Source organism: Rutidosis leptorrhynchoides, chromosome 11 (assembly GCF_046630445.1).
Source record: "Rutidosis leptorrhynchoides isolate AG116_Rl617_1_P2 chromosome 11, CSIRO_AGI_Rlap_v1, whole genome shotgun sequence".
In the NCBI taxonomy this organism is placed as follows: Eukaryota; Viridiplantae; Streptophyta; class Magnoliopsida; order Asterales; family Asteraceae; genus Rutidosis; species Rutidosis leptorrhynchoides.
The window spans coordinates 234,127,524-234,145,818 of NC_092343.1; positions in this window are offsets into that span (position 1 = coordinate 234,127,524).

Genomic DNA, 18,295 nt, shown 5'->3' on the forward strand with positions numbered 1-18,295 from the left:
TAGGCGTGACAAGTCTAAATTTTGTATCTTTCACGATGATTATGATCATGATACAAATAGATGTCGCGACCTTGTTGAGCTAATTGCAGACGCAGGTGGGCAAGGGAAATTGAATCATCTCTTACTTAGCAAAGAAACAAGCACAACAGATACAATAGCTATACCCGCATTGGCAAGCACGCCAAAGACACCAAATGTTAATACAGTGGTGCAACAAGAACGCAAAGCACTCGCAGTCAGGAACTTGGGTGCAAAGGTGGTAGGCAAGAAGGATAGCTTGCAAGAAATTCAAGTAATCAATATGGTGAATATTAATGGTAATGTGCAAAAGCAGAAACCTTTTGAAAACTATGAAAAATGGCAGCTTGAGCCTATAACTTTTACGCCGATAAAGATTGCGGATTGTTGGAGGAGCCAATATAGTAATATCGTGCAGGATTGCAGGAGCTGGTATACAAGTAATGAAAGTGAATGTTGACACTGGAAGTAGTGTTGATGTTATGTACAATCAATGCTTTCGTAAACTTCCAAAAGATATTCAGTCAAAACTCAAGTCAACCGCAATGTCTTTGTCAGGTTTTTCAGGAGAATCCGCGTGGCCTATAGGGCAATTGGAGTTAGAGATTGAAATCATGGATGAGCAAAACGTAATGTTAGTGTGCAAGACCTTTTTAAATCTGTATGTCATGAACACGGTGCCGCGTTATAATATTATTCTAGGGCGCACAGCTGTATGTAAGTTGGGTATAATTTCCTCAACAATTCATGGCATGGTAAAATTTGCAACTTCCAAAGGTATTGCGACGATGGTCACATCTGCGGTTCCAAAACCATTATGTGCATCTATAATGGTGGATGAAAATATTGGAACAGAAGGCCATGTTGTTTTTGCGAACGCAGATGTGATGATGATCAAATGATTTTGATATCAAAAATCTGAAGTTCAAATGCGATGTTATAACACAAATGTTGTTAGTGCGAATGTTAATAGTATTTGTTGAAGACATTATTGTTTAGAAGTGGGTATCATGGAATATGGCAAATGTATCTTGGAAATGCATGTTGCTTGTTAAAAACAAGAATGTGAATAAATAAAGAAAGTTTTTTGGTTTCTATGCTGATGTCATTGTATGCGGGCAAAATTATATTGCGTAAACTGCGATAGTGATACACACATAACATGGCAAATTATGCATGTTGACTTCACGAAATAATGAAAAATTTAATAAATACGGCATAAGTGATGGAAAAGCCCACTTAATGCAGAATTATAATAAGATCATGTGAAAATAATGTTATTGTAATCAGTAGCCCAATATCGTAAAACCGCATTTGTGGTCTTGTGCAAAATAAATAATGATCGAAAAGATATGCTTGTGTGAAACTTGTTGACTTGAAAACATTGCATAAGTAACAAGCTCGTATTTGTGTAAGTAATGGTAAAGCCCACTTATTGTTTCATTTAAATAATTGAAAAGTGTATGCGAAAAGATGGATACTTATAATTTTCCCAAAGTATTTGACTTAGCAATACTTGGATGCTTCGCATAAAACACATATTTGCCTAAGGATCGTTTCGGTGGACTTGGAAAATTCATAATGTGCATAAGCACGTGCAAACAGGTTGTTTCACATAAGTAATTGTTTGTTATGTGCACAATAATAAACAATGAAATTGTAAAGAACAATGCTAGTAATTATGAATATTGATAAAGTACTTAAGCACTATAAAAATAAACAGTTGCAACTGATAAGAAAATATTAACATTGATAAAACCACGTAAGTTGGCGGTTACAGGTTACAAAATGAAACACAAAGTTAATTGCGAAACAACTAAAAGGTTACAATTTTAACTCCACAACATCCTTAAAAGTGACATCTTCCTGGTTGCTAAACGCGATAAGCTCAGGAATGTCGATACGCTCTATCGCTTTGCCGGTTTCTGCGTAAATATCTTTCGAAATCTCTATATCACAGACATCCTTCTCAATCACTTCTGGATATGGTGCACCAATACCATACGCAATTGAGATTGTGGCCAAAAACTCACAACGTTCACGGAGTTTAACCGCGTTGAGATATGATTGAAATTTCTCAGTAACAGGTTTGGAGTCCATGATTTTATGACCAAGTTTAGGTAAGTAGGCAATAAGCTGCTTAAACTGATCGTCTGCGGTTGGAAGCTGAGATTGAGATTTTGCGGCCGTGATAAGAGTAGTGACTTGAGCCTCAGAAGCTTTGAGTGCGGTCTGCGCAGCTTCAAGTTCTTTCTTCAATTTCGCATTTTCTTTCTCAAGCCGTGAAGCTTTTTTGCTAGCTTTCTTTGCCGCATTGGTTTGAGCTTCAACTTCATTGACTAAGCTGTCGCGGCGACGAATGTCGTCGACTAAGAAATAAACTGCAGAATTTCTGCACTCTAGCACTTTCCATAGTTTCATCGTTGATTTTGTGCAGCTCCGCAAGAATGTCTTCAGGGACTGCGTGGCTAAGTTGCTTAATCTGGTCTGCAGCTGTCTCTCTGTCAATATCAATATGTTCGCGAAGATGGTCGAATTTTACAGATGTGATCAGACTCGCTGGTGCAAATTTTTTGTCAAAAACATCATAAGGGATATCTTGTGAAATGTTGAATTGAGGTCCCTCTTGTTCTTGAGAACTTTTAGTGAGATCAATAGGCTCTGCGCAAAATAATCAATAAAGATGTTATTAAATAAACGCAGTAAGAATGCGAAGGAAAAGCAGAAAGGTATGGGTAAGTAAGTCGCATACCTTCTTCAGATTCCTCGCGGGTAGCGCGTTTAGCGCGCTTCTTCGCCGTTGTTGCAGGATTAGTCGTAGTGCTTTTATGTTTGCCTTTCTCATGGCCTTCAGGGATGATATTAGCATTTATCAATGGTTGATATGCCACTAACGGACGGTTTTATTTGTGTGGTGTCGTTAGGCCGCAGGATGTCCGATTCGGTAGCACACAGTGTCTTCGTTTATTTATATTTTATGGGGCCTAAATTTACTTTTACTTCCTAAGGTGTAGAAGGTGTAAGTTAACCTAGTGTCGAATTTTATGCTGATTAACTAATTGAAGACCAAGTGGATAATTGTCTTTTAGTTAAATTACCTGGATAAAAGATCGTTGTTGGTTTTAGCTAAAGGTCCTAAATGCAGAAAAGTAAATAAAGTGGAGGATATCCGGAGTATGCAGATCAGGGAAATGTTGACCAAGATATCAGTATTGGGTTAGGGAAAGGTAATTATGCTTATGTTAAGACTATGCTTGGAATGCTGTAGATCTGGTTGGATGAGCCAATTACACAGACCTACTTATCTCTGAACTCTCGGAGTTCTCTTTGAGCAGTGAGAAATATGTCACTTGGTCGTATAACTGAAGTGTAACAATACCTCGGAGGTTATCCTCAGTAAAGTACTAGGTTTATTAGCGAGTTAAGCTCTAATCCTAACCCTCGTTATCAGTTTAGGTAACTGAATAACAACGTTCCGTGTTGATTGAACACTGATCACAAACGGAAGGAGTCCGTCGGTTTAAGTTGGCAAAACCTTAAATGAAAACTAACAACCATTTCATCATACTAATGAGATCACAACAAATCAAACATTATACAGCATCACAGTTAATATACTGATAGTAAAGCAGATAGAAACCTAATGAATACCTAAACAGTTGATATGACTAAGACCTAGGGCAACCATCAGACAAGAACATGCAATAGGCTTGGGTCATACAGTAAAGGCACTAACTAGATCTTAACAGCTCCTAAGAGGTCTCTTTGGAACAGTCAATATGCATACTAGGTCATTCATGTCTCAATTCCTAGGTTTCGTGTCCTAAAAGTGCATTAGATGCCTCTCGGGAACTCCGGCCATACCGAGTTCATAGAATCTTCAGATACAGTATAACCAGGGGTCTTAATCCTATGAAGTAGCTAATATCATATAGGTGGACAAGTCCTGATCACAACCTAAGTTGGTCAATCCTTAAGATGCAAGCATAAAGATCTATCAGACTTCCTAGTTCAGTATTATAACAGTAATCGTACTAAATTAACATAATTACGCTAACCCAAACTTCTATCATGGCAACATACAGATAAATTAAGCTATCATGGCAATATCGGAACACATTATTAAACATAAAAAGTAAGAATACATGTTTAATACAAAAGACAAGCGTTTCGGATAAAAACCTGAAAAGGCCGAACAAATCTGCCCGAGATCGAAGGGACTCGCCGGGATATCCTCTGGTAAATAAAAGCTAAGCTAACTACTACTAAAAACTAACTAAAAGATTAAAAATATAAAATGAATTGCAAGTTGAGTGTGTGTTGCAATGGATGGAGAAAGCCCTTTAAATAGACTAGGTTTTGCCAAAATACGGCTGGCACGCCGTATGGCAGGCCGTGTGGTGGCCCGTATTTGGCAGGCCGTTTACATGGCAGACCGTTTCTTGGGGGCGTTTGCTGGGCCGTTTAGCAGAACGTACCCCATAATGGCAGGCCGTATGGTAGCCCGTATGGCAGGCCGTTTCTGGTGCTGGTCAGTCTTGATTCACTGGATCGTAACTTGATTTCTTGTCTTTCACCATTTTCGCTCTAGAATCTTCGTTTTAGCTCCGTTTTACTTGATTCTTTTTTCATTGCCTTTGTAATTACTTAATCTACAAAATTAACTAAAAAAGCGATAATTTTGACGACAACGTTTTAATCTTTATTGTTTTAGGGCTTAATTTAGTGGGTAAAAACGTGACTTTTTGCCCGATATCAATTACCCCATACTTAGCTTTCCTTGTCCTCAAGTAAGAAAGCGGGAATATCAAAATAGATTATCCCTTGCCCTACCCGTAGATCTTTTTATTATGCCTTCATCAGAAGTCGGCACATCTTTCGAAAGTATTAGAAAAAGTTTTGAGCTTCGATGATTTGGTCGCTAGATTTCAATTGCGTCCATAGTGGACAAGGCGTACTTTCCAACTCTCAGATGTAGAGTATACATGATCAGGCTCCTCACTGACGGATCACTCATATCACTCAAGTGTTTAGGGTGTCCTATTCTAATTGTATTGTCGCTCAGAAGCCAGTCGTATAACAGTTCTCATCATAGGCTTGGTAAAGCATCGATATCTCCACCGGTTAAGTAAGGACGGCACTGATCTTCTTCCTAAGCATTCTTTCAAGAGGAAGACGGGTTATAGGGTTTGGTTGGAAATTTATGATTCGGTGAAAGGTATCCAGATCTTTTAATTTTTAAGAGAATTGATAGACTTCGATTCTTCAGAGTATCCATTTTGGATAGATAATGGCTGAGAATTCCGTAAAGGTTTTCTTCGGAAGAGGCGGATTTTGCTAAGACTTGTCTAGAATTTTCTTTTGCTCTTCTGATCATATACATGGCATTGTATATGTATATTTTATTTGCCAAAAGCCAAAGGCAGAACTGCGCTAATAGTAAGGCAAAAAGTTATACAATATTCGCAGAAAATAAGTACTGCGGTTATGTTTTCGCTGAAATACAAAACCGCGGTTTGATCCGCTAATTTTCCGCGGAGAGCTGAGCATCTCGCAGACCGCGGATATCACGGATACTATAAATAGGGAGCGTGGCCTCTCATTTATAGGTTGTTGATTCCTTGACATTTGCCTAAGCCTTTGTGGATTTCACTTGTGACTTTGCCCAAGGACTTCTCACATTGAGTTAAGGTGAATCATGCTAATCGATAACGAAGACCGGGTCGGGGTGGTTGATCACTTGATAGTTAAAGTGAAAAACGATCATCGGGGCCCAAAAATAATCATCAAACATCCCATCCTCCATTATAATCTTATTTCACTCAATCCGTAATTAAGTAACATCATTAATTAAGGATTGATCATCTTCCAACATTCTTCTTCAGGGAATCTCCTCAGGTTTCTTTTTGCCTTATTAGAGACTTTGCTCTTTCATAATCATATATATATATATATATATATATATATATATATATATATATATATATATATATATATATATATATTTTCGGCATACCCTTTCTTCATAACTTTTGTCTTTCGTTCCTGGTGCCCAGAGAGGAAGTGATAATCCAATGAAAATAGGTCTTTGACCTATCAAAAACTATCAGGGGTTCGGAATCTTTCAACTAGTGCTTTTGAAGCGAATTTGATCGATCTATCTCTTTATTAATCTCTGGATCTTTTTGGTGAAATAGAAAGGGGAATGAAATGTGAATGGTGTATTTTGGGAGTGAATTTGGGGTGAATATTTCCGATTCATCAACTCTTTGTGTGAGTTGGTCGGTTTAAATTGCGATGAGTGGAAACGGAAACGGATGGCTTTTTTCTTCTCTATTCAGAATGATTTCGGAAGGAGTATCGCACCTGCACCATGTATGACGCTCACTAACCATTGGTCTTGAAACGTATGTCTGAAACAAGTTCTAACTTGAACCGTACACCGGCACGCTCATCAATTGAAATAACAAAGTACTGCAGATTTGATGGGTCTTACAGATACTTTGAATCCAAGATTCCTCACTTTTTAGAGTATGGGTCGTGCTTGATTATGCGTAGCGTTTTACATATTTTCTTAAAAGAAATCTTTTGACACAAAACATAAGTTTCAGCTTAATCGTTCCGTTCTAATAAATGTTCTGAAAACCGATTTCTAGCAATTTTATTAGATCTTTTGGGCAAAAACAAAGTAAGAAATTTTCATAATTACTCAATATCCATTGCTTAATTACTTTTGGACAAAAGAATTTTTCAAAACTTGGCGATTTATGGTTACTTGACTTTTAAAACTTCGACCTTTAAAAACCTTACCCATTACCCCACACTTAGAAGAATATTGTTCCTAATGTTCTCTAGAAAGAATATTTTAATACTTTATAAATTAAGGACATTGACTTCTAAAATTCTAAGTTGGTCGCGAGGGTTACCCCACACTTAGAGATTTTAGTGCGTTATAATAAAAATAGGTTTGAGGAAGGATTACTCTTCTATGGTCGTGTTACTTTCCTAGTGCTGGGCCTTCCTACGGTCAGTCTCCTATGGACCAGTCTCTTTTAATAATAATTCTGCATGAAGAACAAAAAGAGAAAGGCAGCATTTCCACTATATATATCTTTTTCAGTACAATGCTTTGAAAAGATAAAAACTAAAGATAAAATAAAGATAAAGTAGTCTAAGGGATACTATCCTGGTCAATGCTGTGTCGGCTCTGCGAAGTATCTGAAGATCTCATCATCCTCTAGGTTCGGCAAGTACTCGAGAGGTTGCCCTATATCCAACTCAGGGCCTAGCAATGAATCCAGACATAAGTCTGACGGCATCTCCAGGTGGGATAAGTCTGGGAAAGGCTCCTCGTCAGGTATGCTCCCAGTGATCTCAAATGCCTGGGCCGTTGGCGGCTCCACTAAAATAGGAATAGTGACTAGGTGACAACCCTCTGGTAACTCAGTGACTGGAACTGGCTCGGTGACTAGAGCAGGTGGCGTAATGGGAATAGGAGGAGCGTGTGCAGGCATAGCAGCTGAGGCAACTGAGTGAACTGAGGCTGGTTTTGCACGCCTGGGCGTAACTCATCGTGCCGGCTGAACACGGCGTGCTAGCCTAAATGAAGATGGGCTCAGAGTACTGCGTGGCATCCCCTCGCACTGGAGGTATGCTCTCAGAGCTCTGTAGAGTCTCTGCTGATCTCTGAGTAGTGCCCATGCAACATCAGGGTCACTCAAAGTGGCTCCGTACTGTATCACTATCTTTGGCTCATGCGTATCTGGCAACTGTGTGTGCTCGGCTGGTCTCCTGGCTAAACGTCTAGATCGTCGAACGGGAGGAGCTGGCGGCTTGTTCATAATTTTATTCAATTCATATTTATATAGCTATCTTATTTTGTGATATAAAATTTTAACAACAAGAACATAGTTTGAATGATTTCAAACTTGTTTGAAAACTAAATAGATCCTTCTAACTTAACTTTTAAAACACTTCAAGACCTGTAATATATCATAATGATATGCTAACTTAACAAGATACAACTTGTTTTTACAAAGAACACCTTAAAACTGAATCTACGGCGTCGGAGTGTAACCGGGGGCTGTTTTGGGTTGGATAATTAAAAACCATCTTGAACTTTGAATTAGAAGTTCATGTTCTGGAAAAATGATATTTCTTATGAATATGTTAACACATAAAAATTTCATGGTTTAATTCAAAGTATAGGTATTTTTAGAAAAATGACCATTAAATGTTGTTTTTATGACAAAAATGATTACTTTCATAAGATTCACCTAGAATTTGGACTATAACCTATGATCACGATTACAAACCATGGTATTTACAGTTCATATTCTTAAATTTTGACTCGATCCAAGGAGATGGCAAGTTGAATCAACAAAAACGGAGTTGTAACGAAGAAACTACGACTAAAATAAGATCGGGTGTCCAAAGCTTGTTTAACAACGAAAATAATTGGAGAAAAATTAAATAAATCATATCTTTCCTAATTAATATGATATTTCATATATATTTACTCATGATTTAATTTTATATATTTCAGGACCACCCGTAAACAACACGAGAAGATTAATCATAAGACCTCATGAACGTACGCAACACGTCATTTGACAACACCGGTACTTTATGTACGCAATACGTCATTTGACAACACGGTACCATGGGTCAAGATTAATTCCGATCAATATGAATACGATGGGGTCTTTATTTATTTTATTTAAGCAACTAATTGTGAACCACTAACATCAGACAACTAACTACGGACTAAGAAAATATAAAAAGTATTAAAAGTATATATATATGTAACGATTACTTAAAAAGAAAATATGTTGATATATTATATATATGGTTAGGTTCGTGATATCAATCGGAGACCAAGTCGTGTTATTATCTTCAAGACAAAAGTGAGTATATAGTCCCACTTTTAAACTTTAAATATTTTGGGATGAGAATACATGCATTTTATGATTTACGTTATAGACACAAGTGATCAAAAATATAAATTCTATGTTGGGGTGAGTTTTGGCATACTTCCCTGTAGCTTGGTAACTACAATTTACATGTGGTATTGTAAACGCGAATCCTGTTGATAGATCTATCGGGCCTGACAACCCCAACCGGAGCTGGACGACCAGTTCTAAACGGTTGCACAGTACTTCGTTTTTATATTACACCTGGTATGGTGTATGATGTTATATGGATGGGAATATGTGACGATGATTAAATGTTAAGTATGGTTACCAGGTGCTCAACCACTTAGAATGTTTTTATGTTTATAAATATGAAATCTTGTGGTCTATATTATTTCGCTGCCGGCATTAAACCTATATCTCACCAACTTTATGTTGATGTTTTAAGCATGTCTATTCTCAGGTGATAACTAGAAGCTTCCGCTGCATCATGTTGAACTTAAGCAAGATTTGGAGTTCGCATATTTGTGTCAAAAATAAAACTGCATATCGGAAGATTTGTAATGTAAAATATGTTGGAAATCGTGTTGTTGTCATTACATGTAAAGTTTGTAAGGCCAAGATTATCGCTAGGCGGTAATCATTATTATGTTGTTAAAACATTGGTTTTTAAATAAAAGTTATGGTTTGTATTGTAAAAACGAATGCAGTTTTTGAAAACGTCGCATATAGAGGTCAATTCCTCGCAATGAAATCATATGTTATTGTATTCGTCCTTTTGGTTAAGGCCGGGTCGTCTCATGTGGTATCAGAGCGGTGGTCTTAGCGAACCAGGTTTACATTAGTGTGTCTAATTGATAAGTCATTAGGATGCATTAGTAAGTCTGGACTTTGACCGTGTCGGTTGTTAAAAAAAAAAATATTGCTTATCATTGTTGGTTAAAAATTGTTATGTAAATATTATGAGGTACTAACTTACTAGTTGTTGTGTGATAGATGTCCGGCTCAGAACTTATTATCATATTCAGCGACTCCGAACCCGATTCCCCATATGGTATTACAGTCATTAACCTATCCGATGACGAAAACAATATCTTTGGGGAAGACTCACAATATCCGGATGAACCAACTATAGTGATGGAATTCAACATAATAACAAGTTTCTCAATGTTAACTTAATCGTGAAACCAATTCATTTAGAGTTGTAACAAGCGGAAGCATATTTATTAAGAAAACAAGTTTAAATGTTAAACCATTTGTAATTGAATTCCATGTAATATCAAGTCTTGAAATTATGCCTACAAATTTAAGAAAAGTAGAGAGTTTATACCTCCTCAAAGTCGATTTTGAGGGCTGTTGGGATGGAGCAAAAAGGATGAAGATGATGAAGAAATAGGCTCCTAACTTGAACCTTCAAGTAAGCAAAACCCTAGCCTTTGATTCAGCAACAACACCCTTGAGCTTGCTAATGTTAGGACCCTTAAACACCTTAAACACAAGCTTGAAACCTTCTTAAACTTGCTGGAAAATCAGCAGCAGTAAGCTTCAAATATGATGTTAAATGGAGCCTCAAAACAATGAGACCTCAAGAGATTATACCCCAAACATATAACCAACACCTAGTACTTTGGTTAGGATTTAATTAAGACACTTGATTAACAAGATTTTCATGCAAAACACTCCCTTTCTCCCTATAAAGAGCCACGGCCAGCAGATGCTATTTTCAGCAGAAAAACTTCAAGTTTTATTAGTGTATTGCATGCTTTCTACTTTCCTTGAGTCAAAGGAATCCCTTGGTTAAAGAGAGTCTTCATGCCTTAAGGAATATGTATTGTTTACAAGTAACCAAGCAAGCATGGGATGTCACCTAGGAGTCCCAAAATCTGCATTCTTATATCATTTAAATAACAAGTATAATTTATATAAAACTTGTTACATTTTATATAAAACTTGTTATTAAAGTTCAAGTAATAAATATAGGTTACTTGTACTTTATAAACCAATTTATAAAGTATAACAAAACATAATTATTTATACATATAAATAATCAAATCCTTAATATATAAATTGTCCAAACAATTTATCTCAAGCGATAATATTTTAGAAACCCGATTTTCTAAAATCCAAGTGTCGCGTATTTAATCAATGATCCAATCACAAGATCAAATACGAATAAGGTGTCGGTAAGTTTGTTATTGGGTATGACCCGACTTGGATCATAACATGTTAGCCACATTAATTTAATATGTCTCTCGGGCATACGAAATACCTTCAATCTCCCACTTGCACGAGAAACATAAGAAATTAATGCAAGTGATGGATACAGCCTAACACACCGTCCATCACCCCTAATATGTTATGACTTTGTGCCATTCAATAACATCATCCCTTTCGAGCTCCCTACTCGAACTGATATATGTAGGTGAATCTTTCATTATATCCTTTCATCCTAGATGTTATGTTAAATCCAAGAGATACAGAGTGATCACTCTCTCATAGATTTAACTTTTCAGGCCTTAAACATCTGACTCTCAACGAATAAGAGGGACAAATTCCATCTTGACTACATACGTCCTAGACATACACTTTGTAATATACCTGAGTTCTTCCTTATGTACTACCATGTTTCAGAATAGCGAAGGAAAGAATCAAGGCACAGTACTTGGTGAATATCCGAACCCAATATGTATCTCAGGTCAGAGGATACAATGATATTCGCCTTTACTCAAGATTACATGTGATCAACCACAAAGGCTCTATACAGTAATTCTTGAGAGCGGGTCTTCCAATATTTGTTTCCTACAGATATCTATGAACCTTGGTTGCAACCTTGCCCCACATTCAACCTATGAATGTATACCAATCCGAGTTCATAATAGTCTTAACCTCACACTTGTTCCCACAAATGTGACCGACTACGGAAATTTAGAATAATTGCTTATTCATGGATGAAATATGCAAAATAGGAACATAACTCAAATAAATTAACACCATAGTTATATTAATGAGTTTGAATAATTTCGTTCCGGTACAATACATAAAATAGATCATATCCAATCACTAGAATATCGAAGCCCTAATGCACAAACATGTCCCTCATGTTTTGGCCCATATAAAAGCTTCGTGAGTGGATCCGCAACATTTTGATCTGTGTGAACTTTGTGAATACATATCTTTCCCTTTTCAACCTCATCCCTGATGTAGTTGAATCTCCGCTCAATGTGACGAGTCTTTTGATGAGCACGAGGTTCCTTGATTTGAGCAATCGCACCCTCGTTGTCACAAAAGATCTCAAGAGGGTCCTGAATGGAAGGGACCACTCCTAAGTCGTCGATGAATTTCTTCATCCATGCAGCCTCCTGAGCTGCCAGTGAGGCGGCAATGTACTCCGACTCTGTAGTGGATAACGCAACAACCTCCTGTTTCGAACTCTTCCAAGAGACCGCACCACCATTCAACATGAAGACATAACCGGATTGTGATCGAGAGTCATCTCGATCAGTTTGGAAACTCGCGTCCACGTAACCTTTTACAGCGAGTTCCTCCTCACCAGACCCATATATTAGAAACATATCCTTAGTCCTCCTAAGGTATTTCAATATGCTTTTAACAGCAATCCAATGACTGTTTCCTGGGTTGTTCTGGTATCTACTTGTCAAGCTTAGAGCGCATGACACATCCGGTCTAGTACATATCATTGCATACATGATAGACCCAATAGCAGATGCGTATGGGACTTTCTTCATTCTCTCTTGTTCATCTTTTGTGGCAGGACACTGAGATGAACTGAGAACGGTTCCCTTTTGAATAGGTACCAAACCTCTCTTAGAGTTTTCCATCTTGAACCTTTTCAAGACTTTATCAATGTATGTACTTTGACTTAAACCTATCAATCTCTTGGATCTATTCCTATAGATCCCTATCCCCAATATGTATTGTGCATCTCCAAGATCCTTAATGGAGAAGCAACTCTTTAGCCAAGTTTTAACTCCTTGCATTGTGGTAATATCATTCCCAAATAATAATATATCATCCACATACAGTACAAGGAACATGATAGTGCTCCCACTAGCTTTCTTATATACACAAGCTTCATCACCATTTTTAATGAAGCCAAATTTCTCGGCTTCCTCATTAAAACGATGATTCCACATTCTAGATGCTTGTTTCAATCCGTAGATTGACTTCTTTAACTTGCATACCTTTTTAGGATATTTTGGATCAACAAAACCTTCAGGTTGGACCATATAGACATCTTCCATAAGATATCCATTTAGGAAAGCGGTTTTGACATCCATTTGCCATATATCATAGTCGTAGTGAGCAGCAATGGCAAATAATATCCTAATAGACTTTAGCATTGCCACTGGAGAGAAAGTTTCATCATAATCAACCCCTTGAGTTTGAGTGAAACCTTTTGCTACAAGTCTAGCTTTATATGTATACAAGTTTCCATGTATGTCTGTTTTCATTTTGAAAAGCCATTTGCAATCAACTAGTTTAGAGCTAGGAGGTTGCTCAACAAGTTCCCACACTTGGTTTTCATACATGGATTGCATCTCGGCGTTCATGGCTTCCTGCCATTTATCTTTATCAATCCTTGATAAAGCATCTTTGTAGTTTGTCGGTTCATCCAAATCAACCGTATAGCAACCATCTATGAGAAACCCATATCTCTCAGGAGGATTGCTAATCCTACCAGATATACGAATGCCTTGTGTATCTTGATCATCCATTTGATCACTATCAACATTTTCATGTTGAGTGCTAGTGTTAACCAATTGTGTATCATCTACGTGATCTTGAACCTCTTCAAGATCTATCTTCCTTTCACTGTTTCCTTCCATTAGGAACTTAGTTTCAAGGAATTCCGCCTTCCGAGCAACAAATACATTCTGCTCGGATGGATCATAGAAATAGTATCCGATATCATCCTTGGGATATCCTATGAAGATACACTTCGTGGATCGAGCATTCAACTTATTAGGGACGTAACGCTTAGGATAAGCTTCACATCCCCATACCTTTAAGTATGATAGAGATGGAGGTTTACCAATCCACATCTCGTGAGGAGTTCGTTCCACTTTCTTGGTTGGGGCCATATTTAAAATACGAGCCGCGGAGCTTAGACAATAACCCCAAAATGATAGAGGCAACGAGCTTCTTGCCATCATAGATCGAACCATATCCATTAGGGTTCGGTTCCTCCTTTCGGAAACTCCATTAAGTTGGGGTGTTCCGGGTGGAGTAAGTTGTGAGATAATCCCACAACTCCTAAGATGATCTTGGAAGGCATCGCTTAGGTATTCACCTCCTCTATCGGTACGAAGTATCTTAATTGTCCTATTGAGTTGATTTTGTACTTCGTTTTGATATTCTTTGAATGCTTCAAACGTTTCGTCCTTGTGTCTTAATAAGTAGACATACCCGAAACGACTAAAGTCATCAATGAAAGTAACAAAGTATCTTTCACCATTCCTAGTCATGGGTTTAAAAGGTCTACATACATCCGAATGTATTAATCCCAATAAATCTTTAGCCCTTTCATAAGTCCCTTTGAAAGGTGCTTTAGTCATCTTGCCTTGTAAACAAGATTCACATACATCAAACGAATCCATTTCATTTGATTTCAAAAGTCCATTCTTTTGAAGTGTATGCATTCTGTCACACCCCCAGTTAGGGCCTGGGTGAAATGTGACTTAATATCAAATCAACCAACATATTATAATATACGAGAACAATACTAAATGATAAAACAAACTTTATTGAGCACGCAGCGGAAAATGAAACGTAGTTACAATGATAGGAATAAGAATAATGGAAATGTTCACATGCAGAAGTAATAAATGCGATATTTCTTGATCCTATGTCCAAGTAGCATCACATAAGCAGTAAGTATAAGAGCTTGAATCAAACAGCACCTGAGACAATACATGCTAAAGTGTCAACCAAAAAGGTTGAGTGAAATTCATAGGTTTAGTAAATATTTAACCTGTTTTATTTTTAGAACACAAGATTTTGTATTTATAAAAGTAGATCCTTTGATCCCAAAAGTAAGTAGATCCTTTGATCCAAAAGTATACCAAGAACTGTGATATTTAAACTAAACAGAATTTTGCCCAGTGACAAGTGGATACTTGTCGGTTTATCATTATTAAGCGACACATTGTATGAATCGGGGATGTTACTCCCGATAGGCCTACCCCGAATAATTAAGAATGCATTAACAGCAATTAAAAATATCACGACAAGGACTTTGTAGCATATAGCCAGGTATAGCAGAATTTAATAGTTGGTACTTGTGTCTAAATTGTTTAAAGTATAAAAGCAGCATGTGTCTCACCCCAATAAGTATAAAAAGTAAATTGAGCTCAAGTAAAGTGGGGCTATGAAAATCACCTTAGTAAGTAGGAAAGAGTTGTTATTCCTTGGAATAGAAGAGTTGGATGAATGTGAGCAGAAAGTCAACCTAATGACATTTAAGAGTAGTTAAATATTTTGCCCAAATTTAAGTTTAAGTATGCAAGTGTTTAAGTGTAGTTCGTTTTACTAAGTTTCCATTCTTAGTAAGTTTCCACTTTTAGTAAGTTTCCATTTTTAGTAAGTTAGTGTTGAACACTAGTGAGTTGTCCTTAATAAGTCCACCACTTATTAAGTGTGCAAGTAAGTGTATGATTACTATAGTCGGGTTGATATTGTGGATCGTACCCAAACATCTATGCCACCGCCGAGTCACTAGAATGACCAATTGTTACCGGTTGGCCCAGGAATTCTCGACCAAAATCTAAGTTTGGCATTCGAAATCCACAAGCGTCCCATAGTGGTACCAAGGATCACCCTAGGCCTTAAGCAGCGTCGACGTTCAAGTAATTTCACGCTATCGTGAATGACTATTATAATCTTATAATATAAGTAGTAGTATATTTTATGTGTTAGTAATAATATAGGTGTGTAAGTGTTAGTAGTATATAGTAGCATTATTTAATTAGGTCTAATTGATTAAAGTAGTATTTAATGATTAAGTTTTAGTAATTAATAAATGTTTAGGGTTTTAATTAATGTAGTAAGTAGTAATATATAAACATGATTATGATTATGAACGAATATAAACATGCACAATATGAATGTTAAGATCATACACGAATATGATTATGAATATGAATTGAAAGGAAGATTTAAAAGTTTTAAGATTTTGGATCATACCTTGTTAATGATGATTAGGATTAACAAGAAACAAGAAGAAAACTTGGTGATGAAGATCAAATAACCCAAAAAAATGAAGAACACACTTGAAAATCTTGATGAACACGAAGAACAAGCTTGAAGATCCGAATACCACAAGAGAGGGAGAGGGAGAGATTGTTTTTGAGAGAGGATTTTGGTGTGATTTGTGAATGAGAAACTAGGAGTTTAAGGGTGTTTATATAGTGCAAGTATTAGAGTGTTAGTCAACATAAGGATGTTCTAATTAATGATTTTATTTTGTTGTATAATTTTTAGTCAACAATAGGTGATACTAGTTTATAATTAGTCAACATAAGGATGTACTAGTTTATACCTTATTTTTAGTCAACATAAGGATGTAATTGTAAAAGATTCTTTAGTCTCATTATTATTACTATTATTACTATTATTATTTTTACATTTACTACATGATAAGTATTATTTTCTTTTTACTAATTCATGACTTGTATATATTTAGTTCCCAATTGTTTTATTATTTATATAAATGTCACTTTTTATTTATTACTTACAGGTTATTAGTTATAATATTACATAAATGCATAAATTTTAATTAGTAGTGAGTGTCGACTAACAATTTATTATTTTCATCTTTTATTAACTTGTCAATTATTGCACAAAGTTAATTAATATGTTTTCTAACTCTTAACACTTAACAATTGTTGATTAAAGTTTGATCATTAAGTTTTAATTATATTGTTTGGGCATTTAATATTGAAAGAATATAGAATGAAAAAAAAAATGAGGGTCGTTATAGTACCTCCCCGTTATTGAAAACTTCGTCCCGAAGTTTTGGGTAGAGTTCTCATTTGCATCAGCAGTTGAGAAGAGATGGAAGTATTTCCGTATCATTTGGTCTTCGCGTTCCCATGTATGTTAGGGGCTGCTACACGAATCCCAACGGATTTTAACAATAGAGTTTTATTTTCACGTTCCCTGGTACAATCGGGGCCCTTTCGTGAATTCCAATGAGTGTTGACAATAAGTATATTGTTTTGTTTATACGTTTGATCCCATGATCCTTAACCATATTAGGTCGTTTACAGAGTGCATTAAATGCGGAGATTTTCCAAGGAATAACAAGAGTATCGTTGACTAGTTTCCCTTTAAAAGGAAAGATGACGCTATACCAGCATTAAATGTGTCGTTGAGTTCATTAGAGTCTTGAGTGTTTATGCCGCTCTAGTAGGGCAGATAAAATAAAGTAGAGTACGTAAAACTTCAGTTACGTAGTTTGATGTATGACTGGTGTTTGTTAGAGATAGCACCAGCTTCAAGTTTCGAAAGGTAACCATAATACCTTTAGTTTTCAATAGATGTCTAATGGACAACTGAGATGTTTGGTTGAGGATACATTGACCTCAGGATACTATAGTTTCAGAATGTAGCGTCAAGATTGATGATTTCAGTTTCATGTCGATCCATAGGTTAAAACTTGACTAGAATAACATCTAGTTACAATCCATGAAGGAAGAAATGTGTAGAGTGTCTTCATAAATGTTTAGGGTAACTCCTTCAGAGTAAGAAAAGTATTTTCGCACAAATGGCGAGTCGGTCTATTATTTACTTACGAGTTTAAATGCGGATTCGAATAAATGTGAATCGTTGTTTATAGGACGAAGGAACCTCTGCCTCTTTGTTCTAAAGATCGTAAAATTGATGTTTACGAGAGCGTTGTAGTTTTTTTTTTTTTCGTGAAATACTGGAAGTAGAAAACTTCTTAATGATTAGCATAACAGGGAAGAGATGACGTACGTAGAGAGGTAAGTCTCGTTCTTGCACGGTGAATGAGAATAAAGGTAATCCAAACACATTGGAGAGCAAAAAGAAAGTTTTAATAAGAAGCCAAAGTAATTTTGAAAAAAAAAAATTGCGACGTTTGATATAACAATGTAAATGAAGCGGAGCTATTAGTAAAACTTGAGTTGTATACAACACGTACTATTTTATGTGAAATAATTTGAACATTACGAAAAAGAGTTGATTAAAAGAATGTTTAAGTTAATGAAACAAAGGTAAATTGATAAAAATGCGAAAGTGTTCATACTATTAGTGAAAGTAATTTTAGAGAAGTTGACGAAATGATGTTCATAGTAGAACTACGGTTACATAAGATTGTAAAG